The 20,282-nt window shown below is 45.0% G+C and overlaps 1 pseudogene; it reads right to left on the bottom strand.

The window, feature by feature from the left end:
- The window catches only part of LOC115083344, a 115,749-nt pseudogene extending 103,224 nt beyond the window's left edge, over nt 1–12,525 (bottom strand).
- Between the last annotated feature and the right edge of the window lie 7,757 nt (nt 12,526–20,282).

The raw sequence follows: 20,282 nt of genomic DNA on the forward strand, positions 1-20,282 counted from the left end.
ATTCTGCACTGCCTGAGGGAGGGGAAGTCGTTGTCCTATCAAAACAAGAAGATCCTGATTTTTCAAGATTACTCTGCCACGCTGGCAGCGCAGTGACGTGCCCTTGCCCCTCTGTGCAGCAAACATTTCACGCTTGGGCTCCGGGCCGTCGTGATCTACCCGGCTAGAGTGAGGATTCAAACTCCAAGATTGATTCACGGGCCTGGAGGACCTCCGGGAGTTTGTGAAGGAGCAGGAAAAATCAGAACAGCCCACCGGGTCTGGCTGAGCAAGGCCCAGTTCTGGCGTGGATGTTTAATTTTTCTTGTTTTTGTTCTTTCTCGCTCTTTTTTCTCTGCCCCTGGTTTTTCCAGCTTGCCACAATTTTGAACTTCACCGGCTGCAGAGGGACATTTGAATATTCTTTCTAGTGGCCTGGGCAAGTGGCCTTAGGGCTGCGTCATGCCAGTGTGTGGACCTTGTTATGGCTGGCATGCATTGACTTCAGCCTTCTTTGCGGCACTCGGCCCTTTTTTTTAGTTGGGCTTTAGTTGTTACTGCCCTCTGTGCTTTGTGTTTAGGGGAAGGGCTTGGCGGCCCTGATGCCAGTATGGGTGGCTCCAAGGAGTGTTTGTTTGCTACTGAGTCCTACCTGTAATATTATTTCCCCAGGTTTCCTTTTCACAGAGGGGCCAGGTTTGGTTTCATGTGTATGTCCTGCTTGTGTGGGAAAGCAGCTCTGAGGCTACAGTTAAAGATGGGGCTGGGTCCTGGGTCGGAGCCCTGCACGTTTGGGGGTGATCTCTGATACTCATACAGGGTATCCTGATGGTAGTGGGGAATGGGGATATGGGGGGAGAAGAGGGGGGAGAGTTGGAGGGGAACTATGCTCACCCTTCTTCTGTATAATTGTGCACTGTTTTTGTTTTTGCAATGGTCTGCGATCCGGGCTGTGGCTGTTCACCTGTCTGACAGGGAGACCCTTGCTGGGAGGGTTTCCTTCTGATTTATTAATGTTTTGCACGAGGCCTGGCCTGTTTTCAGGTGAATAGATGATGCGGAACGGTTCTCGTATCATTTCCTGGAATGTGTGTGGTATACATTCGCCTATTAAAAGGGCTAAGATCCTCACTAATCTTAATAGGAAGTCTGTAGAGGTAGCATTTTTACAGGAAACACATCTAACTGATGTGGAGCATAGGAAACTTGCTCAGGGTTGGGTGGGTGAGGTTCACGTCGCCTCGGCTACCACTAAATCCACGGGGGTTGCCATTCTGGTTCATAAAAATTTGTCACTCACAGTCCAGCAGTTAATTAAGGACCCCTTAGGCCGTTATCTAGTGATCAAGCCTTCTACAAGACCCTGTATGGTATATTATTACCCTTTGCCTCCCACATTCTGGTAGTGGTGGGGGATTTCAATGCTGTCAGGGATCCTGTTTTGAATGTTTCCCAGTCTCAATCCTTGGAGCGTCGACTGGGTAGGGGGATTTTATTTCTTGAACAGTCCCTTCAGTTGGTTGACGCGTGGAGGACCTTGCATCCCATGGATAGGGACTTCAGCCATATCTCCAGAGCCCACTCGTCGCACTCCCGGATTGATTATCTATTAATTAGTGCGCATGCCTTTTCTAGAGTTGCGAAAGCGGGTATTAGGGACATTCTTATCCCTGACCATGCGCCTGTTTGGCTCGATTTTTTAGATCGGTCCCCGCCTAGGTCAAGTCCTCATTGGAGATACCCTTATTTTTTGGCTGAGGATGTCTCCCTTCAAGAATTTTTGCGCTCTAAATGGGCTCAATATGCAGCGTTTAAGTGTGTTCACGCGGATAGCCCTGTACTGTTCTGGTATATTGCTAAGGCAGTTCTTCGTGGTGATATTATCTCCTATTTGGCTCACAGACGAAGGACTTGATAGGCATTTGTTAGATTTAAGTACGCAGCTGCAGCACGCAAAAAAAAGTGCTTCAGGGGGCCCACACCCAGGTGAATAGAGAGCGATACTTATCTATTCATGTGGCTCTGAACACTCTGATCAATCAACAGGCACACAAAAGTCTGGCCTATTATCAATTTAAGCTTTTCCAGTATAGTAATAAATCGGGGAAAATGATGGCAAATTTGGTTAGATCGGCGAGGTGACCTCGGCATGTGGCAGCCTTATGTGATTCCATGGGTCACATGGTAAATGACTCCTCAGCTATTGCAGCCGTTTTTCAGGAGTACTATTCAGCCTTGTATACTGCGAGTGGGGGGCAGGGGGAGGGCTTTGCCACATTCCAAGCATCCTTGTCAATGCCATGTCTAACACCTGTTCAGAGAGAATATTTGAATGAGCCCATTACAGTTGAGGAGGTAGTGGGGGCTATTCGCCACGCGTCCCGCCTCAAAGCGCCGGGCTCGGATGGGTACACCACTGAGTTTTACAAGACCTTGCTGGATTCCTTAGGATCCCCTTTAGCTCTGGCATTTAATGAACAGATCAATTGAAGTGAGTACCCCGTGCACACCAATTCAGCTCACATAACCCTCATACCTAAACAGGGGAAAGATCCCCTTTCTCCAGCCTCCTACCGGCCCATATCCCTATTGAATTTTGACCAAAAATTGTTGGCTAAAATATTAGCCGATCGTCTGGCCAATGTAATGCCCCATTTGATTGCCCCAGGTAAGGTGGGTTTTGTGAGGCAACATTATGCTCTAACTAATATTAAGCTAGTTCTCAATGCCATGGCGCTCTATATCAGGGTGGTGGAGCCATACCTGGTCGTTAGTTTTGACGCTGAAAAAGCGTTCGACAAAGTGGAGTGGATCTGTTTAATTTCATGCCTGTGAGTTATGGGGTTTGATGGAATGTTCCACAAGGCGGTCGCTCTGCTTTATAGGGGACCGATGGCCTCCCTTATTGTGAATGGTCTACGGTCGAACCCCTTTCCCATCCATAGAGGGACAAGGCAGGGTTACCCCTTTTCACCGCTACTCTTTCTCTTAACTCTGGAGTCTCTTCTCCTCTCTGTCCAAACTCACCCTGAAGTGAGGGGGATTAAACTCCAAAATACCATCTTTAAATATGCAGATTTGCTGATGATATATTGGGTTTTTTTAACAGATCCCCATCGCTCACTGTCGAAACTGTTACAGTTGTCTCTTCTTTTGGGGCTTTCTCGGGATTGCAGTTAAATTGGGATAAGTCCGAGGCCTTAGCTTTCCCTAAGGAGCTGAAGCAGACATGGGAAGTGGATTTTCCGTTGCAGTGAGCCAAGGACTCTATTCATTACCTGGGGATTTTCATATCAATGGGATTAAACTGGCTATATTGCCTTAATGTTCCCAGAGTACTGAATCATACTCTGAGCAAATTACAGATTTGGAGGGATCTACCATTATTGCTTGGGGGACGTACAAACCTCTTTAAAATGATCCTCCTACAGAAGTGGCTTTATTTATTTCAAAACCTGCCTCTACAGCTTAAATATAGGAATCGAGTAGCTCTCGATAAAGCGCTGCACTCCTTCTTGTGGCAGGGGAAAAAGGCCCGGATCCCACTGACGTGGCTGAGAGAACGCTGGGGACGGGGTGGTATGGGGGTCCCAGATCTGGCTGTTTATAACATGGCTGGGAAGCTGCGGATTATCCAGGGCTGGATATTGGGTCAGTCACCCTATGTTAATATTTCTGCGGAACAAGCATTGGTGGCCCCCCCTAGACTTGCGTTATGTTTTGCAGGTATCCTCCCAGGGCCTGCCAACTTCTTTGCAAAACCATGAGCTGCTGCAACCGATCCATCGCACCTGGCTTCATTTAACTAAAATGCTGGGTATTCCCCATGTGTGTGCTTATTTAATGCCCATTCGGGGTAATACAGTGTTTTCCCCGGGCTTGCATTCATAGGCCTTTAGAACTTGGGCGGACAAAGGCAATACTCTGCTGGGCCACCTGCTAGATGGTGAGGGTACCATGCTCACATTCCAAGCCCTGAGAGATTTATATGGCCTCCATGGCTCTCAAGTGTTTGCATATTTACAGATTCAGCACTATATATTCTCCATACCTTCCGAGGCCCACCAACCAACCGTTTTCCAAGCGCTAAACCGGCTTCTTTTATTTGACAAGCCTGGTCCCGCGTCATTGTTAGTATATTACAAGGGGCTTGGAAATTTGACACGACTGGATGTTTGTGTTGTCTTGGTGGAGCGATGGCACAAAGAGGGTCACTTGGCCCTAACTCCTTCTACTCTGCAGGCTTGCTTTGGGTGTATTTCTATGGTGACCACTAACATGTACTTCTGGGAAATGGAGTTTACATTTTTACATAGAGCACATATTTCACCTAAAGTTAGGGCTGTTCAGCCTGGAGAAGAGACAGCTGCGGGGGATATGATAGAGGTCTTTAAGATCATGAGAGGTTCTTGAACCAGTAGATGTGAATCGGTTATTTACATTTTCGAATAATAGAAGGACAAGGGGGCATTCCATAAAGCTGGCAAGTAACACATTTAAGACTAATCGGAGAAAAGTCTTTTTCACTCAAATCACAATAAAGCTCTGGAAATTGTTACCAGAAGGAGAAATCCATTAATGGCTATTAATCAAGTTTACTTAGGGAATAGCCACTGCTATTAATTGCATCAGTAGCATGGGATCTTCTTGGTGTTTGGGAAATTGCCAGGTACTTGTAGCCTGGATTGGCCTCTGTTGGAAACAGGATGCTGGGCTTGATGGACCCTTGGTCTGACCCAGCATGGCAATTTGTTATGTTCTTATGTTATGTTTTGTGCCAAGTTATCACTGTCAGCGTCATGTATTAAATGTCAAGCAGCTACCGGGTCATTATTTCATTTGTTTTGGGAATGCCCTTGGATTCAAGCATTCTGGAGGCGTATCTCTCAGTTCTTGGTGGACCGTTTGGACATGACCATTCCAATCTCCACTGAAGCCCTTCTGTCTGACTGTATTTCTTCATTAATTGTTTGGGGCGTAGGACCTCGTTTGCTTGTCCGGAAGGCTGGCTGGGTGGGGAAGTGTCTCATTCTCCTCCACTGGAAGAATTCAGAAGCACCCACTTATTGGATGTGGCGAAACTGTTTGCATCGCATGATTCCATGGACCACATGGCTTCTGATGTATCCCCATCTAACCGGCGTCGTTTTCTACAAATTTGGGACTGTTATTTCCAGTCACTGCCACCCCGTTCCCGTAGTCTTATTTTGAACGCTTGAACTGCTTTTTTTACTCACGTGACGAGTTCTATAATATTTATCTTTCTATCAAGACCGGGTGAGCATGGGGGGAGGGGGGCGGAGGGGATAGTTGCATTGTTGTTCTGTATCTTGTAAATTACCCTTTGTGTGGTGAATACCTGTGGGGTTGCAGAAAATCTGCCCTGCAGGAGGTTCTGTTGTCTACTTTACAATACAAAATTGTTGAAACTAAAATGATGGACGGAATCTCACAGTCAATGTACAATTTATAAAGAAATTGTTCATTGATTATTGCTTTTGACTCTCAGATTTAATGAAGAGGAAAATATTTCTTCTTTCTGAATACTTAAGACTTTCGTGTTCAGCTGGAAAAATGACTGTCTTAATAAGCAGGAGAAAATTCCATGAAAACGTTTTTTCACAGATTCTTTTTGTTATAACATTGAATTTCCCAAGAAAAATAAAAACTGAAAGTGGGGGAGAGAGAATGCATGAGCATGTCCGTGAGAGTGAGTGAGTGTGTATTTGATTTGTGTAGGAAGAAGAAAACTGAGAGTGTATGTAGGTGAGTAGGTGAGAACTGAGTGCAAGTGAACATGGGTGTGAAAGTGAGTAGGCATGTGTGTATGGCAGAGGGAGAGATGTGAGTGAGTGTGTGTTGGTGGGAGAATGGTAGAAGTAAAAGTGTAAATGGAGATGTGAGAATGTAAGAGAATGAGTAGTGAAAGTAAGTGTGAACATGTAGGAGTGTTAATGTGCATGAGAACAAATATGTGAGCATCTGGTCTCACTGTGCAGTTGGTCCCCACTAATCCTTGGTAATCTCAGGGTGACTGGAAGTCAAAAGTTCCCAGGTATGCATTTCTCCATTGATCTTTCATGTTCATTTGCTTTCTTCATTTTATTTTTACCTCATAGCTGGATTTCATCCCTCCTTCTTTCTCCTCACTTTTCTGTGATCAGTCTCTCTCTCTTTTCAACTCTCACCTGCCCATCAGCTTTCCATCTCCCACTCTCCTAACTATCCCAATTCATCTCCCTGCTTTCTCATTCTTTCCCAATCTCTTATTCCTCCACTCCCTAGTCCCTATTTCCACCCTTTGTACACACTTTCTCTCCAGTCCTCAACTATTTTCCTTGGTCTCTAATCCTGTTATCAGCACTCTCTCCTCCTCTGTTTTTCATGTCCTTCCCTACCTCCTTACCCCCTTCTTTTGTCTTTTACCTCTACCCAGTATCCAATTACCTTTCTTTTACCCCCTCCTCAACCTTATTCCCACTTTCTCACCCCTCCATATCACCCTCCATCCTTTTTCTGTTTGGAAGGGCAAAATCTTTTACCTTTCTCTTTCACATACACACAATTTCCAACATACACATACTCGATTACTCCCACATGCTCGTACACATATATTCTGTCTCACACTCACAAGCTCTCTCCCCCATACACTCACACGTACATGCTCAGACTCTCTCTCCCCCCTTCCTGTTGCATGTGCTGGCCGTGGTAGACCCGTGGCCAGGCCATCTTACTCCCGTTTGCCTGCTCCAGCACCTGGTTCAGCTTCCCTTGCGGCCAGGGGCCGCCTCCTCCGACTTCGGGCCGCTCCCTGTGCTCCCAGCTCCGCAGTGGACGTCTCAGCTCTGAGGCGGGCCTCCCCGTGTGGTCCGTGGGGAGACGCCGCGCCACTCCCTAGAAGCACACGCATGCATCTGTTCTCCTTTTGAAGGGACTGCGGCGGGAATCCAACTCACAGCCCCGGATGATGACGTCACTGGGTTCCGGTATATAAGGCTGGGCCCAGCCAGTGCTTCCCTGCCTTGGCAACAGGTCTCCACGCTAGTCGTGTGCTTAGTTGCTTCTCCCTGTGATACCTCTGTGTTCCGGGTTCCTGATTCATCTCCGTTCCTGTTCCTGATCCTGGTACCTGTTCCTGCTCCTTTGTTCCATGTCTACCCTGCTTGTTGTTACTGACTTTCTTCTGGATCTGAGCACTGCTTCACCTGACCACACTACTGATTGTCTCCTGGATTTGACCACCGCATTGCCGACCTCTGCCTTGCCTGACTATTCTCTCGCTGACCTCTGGTTTTGACCCACACTTGTCTTGCCACTATTCCTTGCCTGCCACCTGCCATGACTTCAGCCTGCTTGACGACGCTCCTTTCAACCTCACTGTGGACTTGGCCTTTCAGGCTTCGACCTGTTCTTACTCGGGCGCCTCCTGTCTGCTTTCTGTTCCTTTTGGCTCCCAGGTCTCCGGGACTTCACCTCATCCAGATCAGTCTATCTACTACCGCTGCTGACCCCTGCCTGACCTCCTTGTCATCCCTCAGAAGACCTCGGACGGAGGCCCACCTAAGTCCAACTGGCCCCGGGTACCCAAGGGCTCAACCTGCGGGGAACGAGATCTGGTATTGGCGAAGCTCCAGCCACCCTCCATCAGTCAGCCAGTTCCATCTGCCGACGGTGGCGACCCATAGGGCTTGCTCTGCGGGTAGCGTCAACCCCACCTCGGCCCAAGGGTCCACCTCCTGCGCAACACTTCCTACTCATGCATACATGCTCTCTCACAGAAAGAACATGTATGTGTGCTGGGCAGGGAGAGAGAGAGAGATTCTTTGCCTCCCCCCACACATACATACATGCTTTCTCCTCCTCCTCACACATTCACTCTCCCCCCTCCCCAACAATTCAGTCTGCAGAAGCAGCAGCCTCCTTCATGAGCCAACATGGCATTGGGAAGTCTCCTGTATTCCATTTGTGGGGCTGACACTACTCCCCTCTTTGGCCACACAGGCCCACCACCACTGATGCTCCTCTCTTCAGCTGAGAGGAACCAGCCACTGTAGATCTGATTCCCCTCATTGGCCGGGAGAGCCCAGCAACTGTTGCTTCAGTTGCTCTTATTGGCCAGGAGGGCCCATCAACCACTTCTCTGCCTCCTCTCTATGACCAAAAGATCCAGGCCTTGCTGCTCCCATGCTCTAGCTCCTCTTGTGGGTGCAGTTCAAATGTCAGCTGATTGAACCGCATGGGCTGTGGAGCTCTACACATTTCAAGCAGCTGATATTTGAACTGTATGCTGCAACAGAATTTAGTTGATGACACCAAGATGCTGCACTGGAGAAACAGTGTTCTGCATACTTCTGAGATGATGATGAGCATGATAAAGGATCAACTGGAGAGGATTGTAGCTGGACCTAGAGAGCTAAAATCTGGACAGTTAGCCCTCCTCCTGGTTTTGGACAGTCCCTCTAATATCTGTACTGACTGGAGAAAATTTGGACAGTTGGCAATCGTATACATTACATTTATATACCGCTTTCCTCAAACAAATGTTTGGCCCAAAGCAGTTTAAAATGTATGATAAGAATTACCCAAAAATACTATGAAAGCTAAAAGCATGTAACCAGTCTAATGGTATGAAAACTATACCTACATTTAACCAAATCATACAAGTTAGCTTCCTCATTGCAGGAGGCATCCAAAATCAATTACAACCAAAATAAGACATATATTACAAGACACTAAGAGCCTTATTTAAAACAATATATAAGAAGAACATAAGAACATGCCATACTGGGTCAGACCAAGGGTCCATCAAGCCCAGCATCCTGTTTCCAACAGAGGCCAAACCAGGCCACAAGAACCTGGCAAGTACCCAAATATTTTTCTTTAGATACAGAATAGGAAACATTCCTTTTTGAATAAGGCCCTAAATCTGTTCATCAGCCTGCAAATATCTTGTCAGAATGGTCTCCACTGTCCAACACAATGACTGACTCATTCTCCAAGCAGTTCAGGCCTGTTGGATAGCAAAGGCCATGAGTGATGAGAGACCGGACAGAAGGAAACTCTTCAGCTGTCCCCAAACTCAGTACAGCTCCACTCTGCACATCTGACACCAATATATTCCCCCCTCTGCCAAAGGCCACGCCACTTACATGGATTTCAGAGGGCAGTAGTAGACTGAAGCCAAAACTGTCCATCTGGCCAAATAAATTCATGTTGCTGTTTAGCAGTTTCACTCTTTCCCTCATGCAAATCTTCTCTCTAGTGTTCAGATGCTCAATGACAGCCAGGGCACCAGCTGGCATAGGCTAGAGCAGTGGTTCTTAATCTTTTTTTGTTGGGACACACCCTGACAGATGACGCTCACATGCATGACATAGTAAACACATGACCATCATGGGGCTAAATTCTGTTCTGCACCCCAACAATGGGTGCAGAACAGAATTAGAACATTCCCTGTACAACTCACCATACAAAAAAGATATTCTGATTCTAGTGTCATTTCAGTAACAGCAACACAAACTCCCTCTACTTCCAGGTGCACCATAAAATACAAAACCTGAAAAAAAAAACCCACTCAGCATGTGTGGCAAACCTGCCATGTTATGGCAGCATTAACTCCAAGCACTCAAACAGCAGTAGCCCTACCTATGAAAAGGCAGCAGTGCAGCACCAAAACATGTCCTAGTCAGAGAACATAACAAATAAGATTGATAAAAATGCCTACATGCTAGTAAAATACCTCACCTCAGTCACACACACACACAGAACTGACCTTCTCCAAATACAGAATAAAAGGCCACACATTACAAATGCGGAGGGAAAAACTGCAATGGAAACCTCACAATGCTACTCTGCATGTAGTGCAAAACCGGAGAGCTAGAATCAGAAATACATTTCCTGCTACACTATGCGAAATTCAAAGATGGAAGAGATGCACAGTCCCAAAATTAACGTAGTATGGCTCTTGCACCTGTCACTCTCCCTCCATGTTGCCATCATTCCTCACATCTCCCAATTATTCCCTTTCAATCATCTCCTCACACATCCCTGCCCAGCATTCCTGGCTCTCCCATCCTCTTCCCTGTGCTCTCTCTTTCCCCCTGCTCCCCCTCCCTGCCCAGCTACCCTGACCCGCTTCTTTCCCAGCCCTTCCTGATCAGCAGCCCCCACACTCCCTCTCTCTTCCACCTCTCCCTGCCCAGCATCCCCAACATCTTTTCCCCTACCCCACAGGTTGAAGGGAGCAGCAGCAGCACTTCCAAGCCCAGCAGGGGAACATAAAGTTGGTGCCCCATCGGGCCCAGAAGAGCAGGAGCCGGCGATGCCTCGCTCTGATCTGGCTAAGGAGAAAACAGCCTCCAGCTGGGCCCAATAAAGAAGTCAACCAAATCCTGCCTGGGCTGATGAGGAGAGAGGAGCCTCCTGCTGGCCCTGTGACGCACCTCCCAGGACTGTGACGCACCTCCCAGGACTGTGACGCACCTCCCAGGACTGTGACGCACCTCCCAGGACTGCGTGACGCACCTGTTGGGAAGCACTGGACTGGAGTGTACCTGCTGGCTCTTTGTCACTCGCCCCCTGCAAGAAGCACCGTGCTCCTGCCTCTGGATCAATCACCAGAATTTCATTTTGTGGATTGATATCCACACCCCAGGGGAGGTAGCACATCCCCTGACCACTAATTTGCATTTGTCCTTAAAATCAAAGGGGTCAATATTAAAAACCATTTAGACTGATAACTTGTGAGTTATTCATTTAAATGACTAGTTTTGAATAGCTCCCTTTCTTATCCGGCTAAACATTAGCCGGATTAGTCTGTATCCGGCTCATAATTAGCTGAATTAGAAAGGGGCATGTTGGGGGTATTCCAGGGAGGGGAAGAGTTACATGAATAACTTAACCTGCTAATTCTGATATTAAGAGTTAGCCAGATAAGTTTTCTGCCTAAATCTAGACGTGCCTGAGAGAGAGCAAGTCGAAAGTTACCCGGGCATGTGTTCCCGGATAACCTAACCGGTTATATTCAAAACAACATAGCCAGTAAAGTGGCACACTGAGGAATAAAAACAAAAAGCTTCTGGTCTACTGGCCCTGATACATGCCCCTTCCTCCCGCTCACTTGAAATCCAAGTGTTCCAGCAGCACGCCTCAAAACCCCCTCCATTTTACAGCAAAATATAATCACTGCAGCCGGTTCCGGGATCCCCCCACCTCTCCTCCCGGCAAATTTAAAACATAATTATTGCCTCTAGCCCCCCCCCCCCCCTGACCTTCAGGTACCTCAAGGTTCTTCATTCTTCTCCCAGATTGTGCTATTGGCCCAGGCCCATTGCGTCTGGGGTTGCTAAGAACCTACGTTGGAAGCGTTCACATTTAGAGTTGTACTTACAAGGAGCCACGCTAGAAGTGTACGCTTCCAACGTAGGTTCTTATCGAGCCCAGATGCACCGGGCCAGGGTCACGATAGGCTGCTACCACGAATCAGGTGAAGAATGAAGAACCTTGGAGGTCAGGGAGAGTATTGGGTTTGGGTGGGGGAGGAAAGTCGGGGGCGCTGGAGCCAATAATTTTTTTTTTAATTTGTCAGGAGGAAGGGGGGGGGGGGGGTGAAATCTCAAGACCAGATGCAGTGATTATATTTTACTATAAAATGGAGACGTTTTGGCCTGCAAGCTTTTTTTTATTTTATTCCCCGATGCACCACCAAACTGGATATATTCTTTTGAATGTAGCCAGTTAAATCTAAAGTTTTCCAACTAACTATAGCTAGATAACTTTTTAATAGGTGATATGCAACACCGGCTAAAGTTAGCTAGATGACTTTAATCAGGGTTATTCAGCAGGACGTTTATCCCACTGAATATCCAGGACAAGTTATCCAGCTAACTTTAGCTGAATAAATTGTCCACTAAATGGTTACTGAATATGGACCTCAAACAGTTTAATGGACTGGTCACGAGCATCTGTGACAAATAAATAGCCATCCAATTGATTGCAATATCCAGAGGGTATCGGACACTTACTAGAGTCTCTCTTTTCCCCAAACTACTGAATGCATGCACAAGACAAGTTGAAAAGCTTAATCCTATTCTTCTTATCTTGGGTCACTGCAATGCACCCTAATTTCTGGCACACTGCCTGGCCAGTAGAATTGACTAGCGTCCCCCAACCTCCAAAGGAAAAGTTAAGGCTGAAGCCTGATGGCAACAGCCTGGCCACTGGACCCTCTGCTCCTCCTGTGGCTTCTGAGGCTCTGCGATCATTAGCCACATGGCTGAGGATGCCTTCGAGGTGCAGCAGGGGCAGGCAGTCACTGGTTTGACATGGAGTGCAGGCCTGGCGACAGAAAGGGCACTACAGAGCCGGCCGTGCCAGGGAAGAAACACACGCTGAGCACAGGACGTGCCCGCAGGGTAGGTTCCGGGGCCTGTGCAGCTGCTGCTGGCTGTACCTCTCGAAGCAGACCTTGCATTCAAGCAGGTTAATCTCTGCTATGTACAAGAGGTCCTGCATGTCCAGGATTTACTTAGAGGCTGTAGCAGTCATTGCTAGAGCTCCAAGGGGATTTCTGAACCGCCCCAGACTAGGTATCAATGGGTCACCATCAGCATTTACAAAGAGACAGTGATGCTGTATTACCTGCTGCTTGAGCTATAATCCTTGCACTATACTGCCCTCTATGGGACACATGGGTAAAACTTCAATATCCTTACACTAAAACAGCATGGGTGTGATACATGTGCAGTGACTGGCATCTGCAGATTATTCCTTCAGTAAGAGAAGTTTATTTAATCTTATGTTCAGTTAGAAGTAACCAAGCTGGCACTGTTCTCATTTTCAAAATTTGTTGGCCGATTCTGCTAGTTTCAAGAATCACAAGATTAGCAGAGCCAGCCTGTGAGCTTGGAAAATGTGGTGCTGACCTGGAAGACAGTATGGTGTGCTCCACAGATAAGTGTGCTTGGTAATCAAAGGAAGCAGGATTTCATCACGGGGATGCAGAATTTCTCCAGGGTCACCACCCTTCCCACAGGGAACAGCATATCAATGAAGGGGGGAAGGTAGGGGTTGGCACATTGGCAAAAAAAACTTTGCTGACCCCCAGTGTACAGCCTGATTTAGAGATGTGAACAATGTGGAGGTCTAGAAGTCTCCTTCTAAATCCTTTGATCCTGAGTTAGGTCCTTATAATGTTTCTGGATTGCCCCTGTTAGCTATGTGGTGAACATAAAAACATAAGATATGCCATACTGGGACAGACCAAAGGTCCATCAAGCCCAGTATCCTGTTTCCAACAGTGACCAATCCAAGTCACAAGTTCCTGGCAAGTACCCAAACATTAAATAGATCACAAGCTACTATTGCTTATTAATTACTGTAATAGCAGTTTATGGATTTTTCCTCTAGGAACTTATCCAAACTTTTTAAAAACCCAGTTACACTAACTGCTGTAACCGCATCCTCTGGCAATGAATTCCAAAGCTTAACTATGTGCTGAGCAAAAAACGTTTCTTCGATTTGTTTTAAATGAGCTATCTGCTAACTTCATGGAGTGCCCCCTGGTCCTTCTATTATCTGAGAGAGTAAATAACTGATTTACATTAACTTGTTCAAGTCCTTTCATGCTTTTGTAGACTTCTATCATATCCCTCCTCAATCGTCTCTTCTCCAAAGTGAACAGCCCTAACTTCTTTAGCCTTTCCTCATAGGGCAGCCATTCCATGCACCTCATCATTTTGGTCGCCCTTCTCTGCACTTTCTCCAGTGCAGTTATATCCTTTTTGAGCTGCAATGACCAGAATTGCACACAGTATTCAAGGTGCAGTCTCACCAAAGAGCGATACAGAGGAATTATGACATCCTCCATTTTATTTGCCATTCCCTTCCTAATAATACCTAACATTGTTTGCTTTTTTGATCGCCACAGCACGCTGAGCTGACGATTTCAATGTATTATCCACTATGATGCCTAGATCTGTTTCCTGGGTGTAATTCCTAAGATAGAACCTAACATTGTGTAACTACAGCATAGGTTATTTTTCCCTATATGCACCACTTTGCACTTGTCCGTGTTAAATTTCATCTATGATTTGGAAGCCCAATCTTCTAGTCTCGCAAGGTCTTCCTGCAATTCATCACAATCCACTTGAGATTTAACTACTCTGCATAATTTAGTGTCATCCGCAAATTTCGTCACCTCACTCATCGTACCCCTCTCTAGTTCATTTATAAATATATTAAAAAACACTGGTCCAAGTACAGATCCCTGAAGCATTCCACTGTTTTACCTTTATCCAGTGTGAAAACTGACCATTTAGTCCTACTCTCTGTTTCCTGTCTTTTAACCAATTTGTAATCCACAAAAGGACATTGCCTCCTATCCCATGACTTTTTAAAACGCCTCTCGTGCAGCACTTTGTTGTAGAGCAACTTCTGAAAATCCAAACACACAACATCTACTAGTTCACCTTTGTCCATATGTTTATTCACCCCTTCAAAAAAAATGTAGATTTGTGAGGCAATACTTCCCTTGGGTAAATCCATGTTGGCTGTGTCCCATCAAACTATGTCTATCTAAATGTTTTGTGATTTTATTCTTTATAAGTTTCCACGATTTTTCCTGGCACTAAAGTCAGGCTCACCAGTCTATAGTTTCCCGCATCACCTCTGGATCCTTTTTAAAATACAGGGGTTACATTGGCCATCTTCCAGTTTTCAGGTACATCGGATAATTTTAATGATAGGTCATAAATTAATTGAAATAGGTCTGAAATTTCATTTTTTAGTTCCTTCAGAACCCTGGGGAGTATACCATCTGGTCCAGGTGATTTACTACTCTTCAGTTTGTCAATCAGGCCTGTGTGTCTGATGGCCCCTGAGATGGTTGAAGTCCTCCCCACCACTCTCTTGATGTAAGGTAGAAGCCTTATATCCCATGGATGTGGTGGTGTGAGCAAGTCCCTCACCCCTTCACAGTTTGGTCAGGTAAGATGGTGTCGCAGCTGATGATGTAATACAAGTGACTTACACAGACAAGACAGTCCATAGCCATGTGCCTACTCTGCCTTTGGGAAATCCATCCCTTCCTGTATCTTAGCTGCTGCCTCCTGGAGTAGATGTCAGCAGTCCCTGTGTAACCTCCTCTTTGTTGTGACACTGAAGAAAGGGACTGCTAGTCCCAAGGCTGTAAACAAATATGTCCAAAACCTTTCTCTTTGTGACAGACCCGCAGGTCACATCACCAGTAGGACCTGGTTGAGCCCTTTGTTTAGCTAGAAAGAAAGAATAGGCTAGAGTGAAGGGAGTATCTATTCAAATACAGTCCCTCCTTCTGTGGGGTCTGGAATGGCCAGCCCATTTGAAATAATATATATCCGAGCCCTTGTTACAGCTTGGGAGGCAGTCCATTTAGGTTATCACAGAGTGCAGAGGTGTCAGGAGTTAATTTTTGTTCTTTTACAGGCCCATTCAGTAAAGGCAGGCTAACCCAGGCTGTTGGTGCTGACCAGGGTTGGGAAGGATTTCCTCTTCCAGTACACAGCCTGCTGGTTGAGTTTGTTCTGGGTCTAAATTTAAGGATTTTTGAGACTTTTATTTAGGAGCCTCACTGGACACCTGGGCCTATCTTGCACAAAGGGATTGGGGAACCCTGCGTGTGAGCTGCCCAGGGATCGGGAAAATACACCCCTGATGTGGTGGTGACCTGCTGCGAGGAGGGGACTCCGCTGTTAATTTCTGTTCCTTTTTGAAGAAAGAACACTTTTGTTAAAAGATCCAGGCGGAAGGTTTTTAGCTGCCCCTTCCTTCCTGCTAGAGGCAAGAGAACTGCTTGTTTCAAGGAGGGTCCTTTCCATTGAGGATCGAGACAGAGAGAGAGAGAGAGAGAGAGAGAGAGAATACTAAAAGGACTGTGTAAGATCAAGGGGATCCTGAAGATCTGCCAACCGTGAGTAAAGGAAACAACATCACTGGGGACACCAATCTGGTATTCACCACCCTGGGGAGAGAAAGAGAGGATTTACTCTCTGTGCAATAGGCTTTGCTATTTTTATCAGCTTGGAAGGGTTTGTTTTTTATAATTGAAAATTTTTATTGAATGTCGCAAAAATACAAGAATAAAGACCAGACATTTATAACAGACATTCTGTTTCCATTTTCCTATATTAAGCCCTCCCCCCCCATCCCCCTACTCACATCCTGCACTTAGCAACAACAAGCAAATAATAGATAGATAACACCTGTTGGCACAGACATTGCTGAAATCTATCAAGACCTGTTAGTGGCATACTGAGTAATATAAAGCCAGCATCATGCACGTTCCCCATACACAATGCACTCTTGACTAGAGATGTGAATCGGAACCGGAATCGGTTCCGATTCTGGTTCCAAATCACATCGTTTATTTTTTTTCATGCGGCCCGATCGGGGTTTTTTTTTATCCGCTGCGCCCGAGCCGATAAACAAAAAACTCACCCTGACCCTTTAAAACGGCTCCCTTAGCTTCTCCCACCCTCCCGACCCCCCATTTTAAAATTACCTAGTAGTCCAGTGGGGATCCCGGGAGTGATCTCCCGCTCTTGGGCCGTCGCTGCCACTAATAAAAATGGCGCCGATGGCCCTTTGCCCTTACCATGTGACAGGGTATCCATGCCATTGGCTGGCCCCTGTCACATGGTAGGAGCACTGGCTGGCCCACGCCATCTTTAAAAATGGACGGCCGGCGATTCTGAAAATATCCTACAATCCTACAATATTTTCAATCGTAGAAATACGATTCACATCCCTACTCTTGACCCAATCTGTGATCTGCTTCCAAAAGATTGATACCACCCTGCATTCCCACTAAATATGGTATAGAGTTTCAGTACCCCCACAATTTCTCCAACAAGCATTAGTTACATCAGGATACATATGGTGCAATCTATCAGGTGTCATATACCAACGGAATAGAAGTTTATAACAATTCTCTTATAGCAACGCTGAAATAAAGCATTTACTGCACATAGGAAAACAAGGTCCCATGCTTCTGGAGGCAGAGTTGTTCCTAAATCTGTCTCCCAGGAACATATATGTTTAAATGGTTCCTTAATGACCCCTTTAATTAGACCATACCCTTTAGATACCAAACCCCGCTTCTTGTCAACTTCAGCACAATAGTGCTCAAACATAGGGGGGTCATTTATCAAAATGCGCTAAGGCTTTTTCGCATGCGTTAAGGGCTTAGCGCATGCGAAAAGCCCCATTAACGCATGCGATAGCACCATATTGTATGGTGCTATGCAAATATGGAAAATAGGAGGAGTTAGGGGTGGGCTGGGTTTGCCTGTCTGTGAAGAGCTATTGCACAGATTTAATGCTGATTGGTAAGATTTGATTGCCTTGTGTGATGTCTCCTGCAAGGCCTATTTAGATGAATTGAAGGAGAGAGAAAGAGAGAGACTGGCCATAATGTCATCTCCCTAGATAGGTATTTGTATCCCTATAGTAGGCCCACCTAGTAACTCGAGGTGAGGTTTAGGTATCAGTGTAGGGGGTTAGGGGCCCCTTTGACATTCAATGTTACACGTACGAACAGAACAGTGGTCTCTTGTGAACATTTGATGACCCTCGGAGTGAGGAAACTCACTCCAAGATGAGATTTGTACAATGTTCTCTCCACCTAGCTTGCTGTTACCCAGATAGAGAGGATGGACCCAAAAAACAAATCGGAAACCGATCCAGTTGGCTGTATTAGAGTGAAAACAATAGGAATCGGATGATCACACGAAGCCCTTTATTATGTGCCCGACTCTGGCCGAGTTTCGCTCGTAGAGCTGCCTCAGGGGCAACTACAACAAAACAATATATCAATAAATATCCAAATTACACAATGGCGCATTAAAAATTAAAATCATAAAAACATGTATACGTGTACAAACTCAAATCATAAAAACATACATGTATAAGTATGAAAACTAACAACATGAATACTATAAAACATGTATGAATATACTTATCAAATCATAAAACAAAATACATATACAAATAAAATAAATTCAAAGAACAACATACTTAGAGACATGAACTTTACAACATAAATAACTGTATGAACTCATGGATAATATATAAATATAAATAGAACTCAATTGTATGCAAACATTAAAGAAGTGTAGACAGAAAATATAAAGTGGAAAAAAAACACAAAGGAACCGGAGACGCTAACTAATTCACATTGGAATGCATAATAAAAAAATACTAAAATAGAGTCTGTATATAATACATCATTAATTATATAATAAAGATCTTACTTCAATCGGCAGGATTTTTTTATTATGCATTCCAATGTGAATTAGTTAGCCTCTCCGGTTCCTTTGTGTTTTTTTTCCACTTTATATTTTCTGTCTACACTTCTTTAATGTTTGCATACAATTGAGTTCTATTTATATTTATATATTATCCATGAGTTCATACAGTTATTTATGTTGTAAAGTTCATGTCTCTAAGTATGTTGTTCTTTGAATTTATTTTATTTGTATATGTATTTTGTTTTATGATTTGATAAGTATATTCATACATGTTTTATAGTATTCATGTTGTTAGTTTTCATACTTATACATGTATGTTTTTATGATTTGAGTTTGTACACGTATACATGTTTTTATGATTTTAATTTTTAATGCGCCATTGTGTAATTTGGATATTTATTGATATATTGTTTTGTTGTAGTTGCCCCTGAGGCAGCTCTACGAGCGAAACTCGGCCAGAGTCGGGCACATAATAAAGGGCTTCGTGTGATCATCCGATTCCTATTGTTTTCACTCTAACCCAGATAGAGAGTCCATCAAGCTAGGTTGAGAGAACACTGCACAAATCTCATCTTCACAAGAGAGCACTGTGTTGTTCGTACGTCTCACTTTGAATGTCAAAGTGGCCCCTAACCCCCTACACTGATACCTAAACCTCACCTCCAGTTACTAGGTGGGCCTACTATAGGGATACAAATACCTATCTAGGGAGATGACATTATGGCCAAGCTCTCTCTCCCTTCCTCCCTCCAGTGGTTATATGTGGGAAATACAACAGGTCTGGCTCCTATTGCAATGTCCAATAATATTATCACAATTTGCACTAACTTAGCTCTTTGCATAGGTAATTAGCACAAATTGCAATAAAAGGGATATTTGCATAAACCACACCCCTTTTGCTATCACATGCGATACTTACCACATTTTGATAAATCCAGGCCATAGTTTTGTCCTGAGTCAGAGATGGAAGAATCTTCTGAGAAATTATAAAATAGCACATCTGAGCATATGCCAAAAAATCCACACCTCCACCCCCTCCAAACTATATTTATCAGCTAGGTCACCAGAATACATTAAAGATCCTTTGGATAGGAGGTGTTCAATGCACTCAATACCCCGTAACTTCCAATTTGCAAAGGTGCTATTTTGTATGCCAATAGTAAAGTCAATGTTATGAAGCTTAGAAGAGGTTTTCACCATCCTAAAGACCCTGCCCATCTGGGAGCTCCACTTCATGTTAAACCAAGAGTGGATGTTTTCCCTGCCCTAATAGAAGTGAATCCTGCACAGATAGAGGGAAGAGATTGTAAAGGAATTGCAGAGAAATTTCTGTGGTGCTGCAGTTTGAGTTTTGTGATATTCACTAATGCTTAACAGTAAAGCCTTTTATTTTGGACGCTAACCAAGTGGCTCCAGCATATTTATTTCTGCACTCACTGTACCCACACCAGGGACCAACATCCTCCCTAGGGGAAACTCAAGGGAATGTGCAAAGAAACCACCCCTGTCTCATTGGGGCCTGAGAGGACTCCTTTCTCCTTCCCAGTCCAGTGAATCCACACCTTGGAAAGTAAAGGAGGTACAAGAGCTAGTCAGGGTTCCTGCCCTGAAGAGTATAAATAACTTTATGGCCTCATCCATGCTAGACCGGCACACCGGATTGGGGTTATATCTTCTTGTTCCCTTTTTTTTTCCAAATATAAACTAATATGCCTCTGGGAGGATGGGGTTCCACCAGCAGGGAGGAGTTATGATCTCTGGGGCCCTCAGTGCCACAGAATAATCCAACCAAAATATCCCTCTTAACAGTCCTTCCAATGATTCACTGTACACTCACTGCAATCGGAGGGTAGTCAACATCAGCGAGGCCAAGAAAAATACTGCCAGACTCTGTGGATGATGTTCAACATAAAACCGGTTTATTGCAACTTGAAAAATAAAATACAGGCCAAGATGGCAAAAATAGTGAAAAGAAACAGGAGAATGACAACTAAAAAAGCAGCAGTATTTTTTATCTAT

The sequence above is a fragment of the Rhinatrema bivittatum genome, chromosome 2 (assembly GCF_901001135.1).
Source record: "Rhinatrema bivittatum chromosome 2, aRhiBiv1.1, whole genome shotgun sequence".
Taxonomy (NCBI): domain Eukaryota; kingdom Metazoa; phylum Chordata; class Amphibia; order Gymnophiona; family Rhinatrematidae; genus Rhinatrema; species Rhinatrema bivittatum.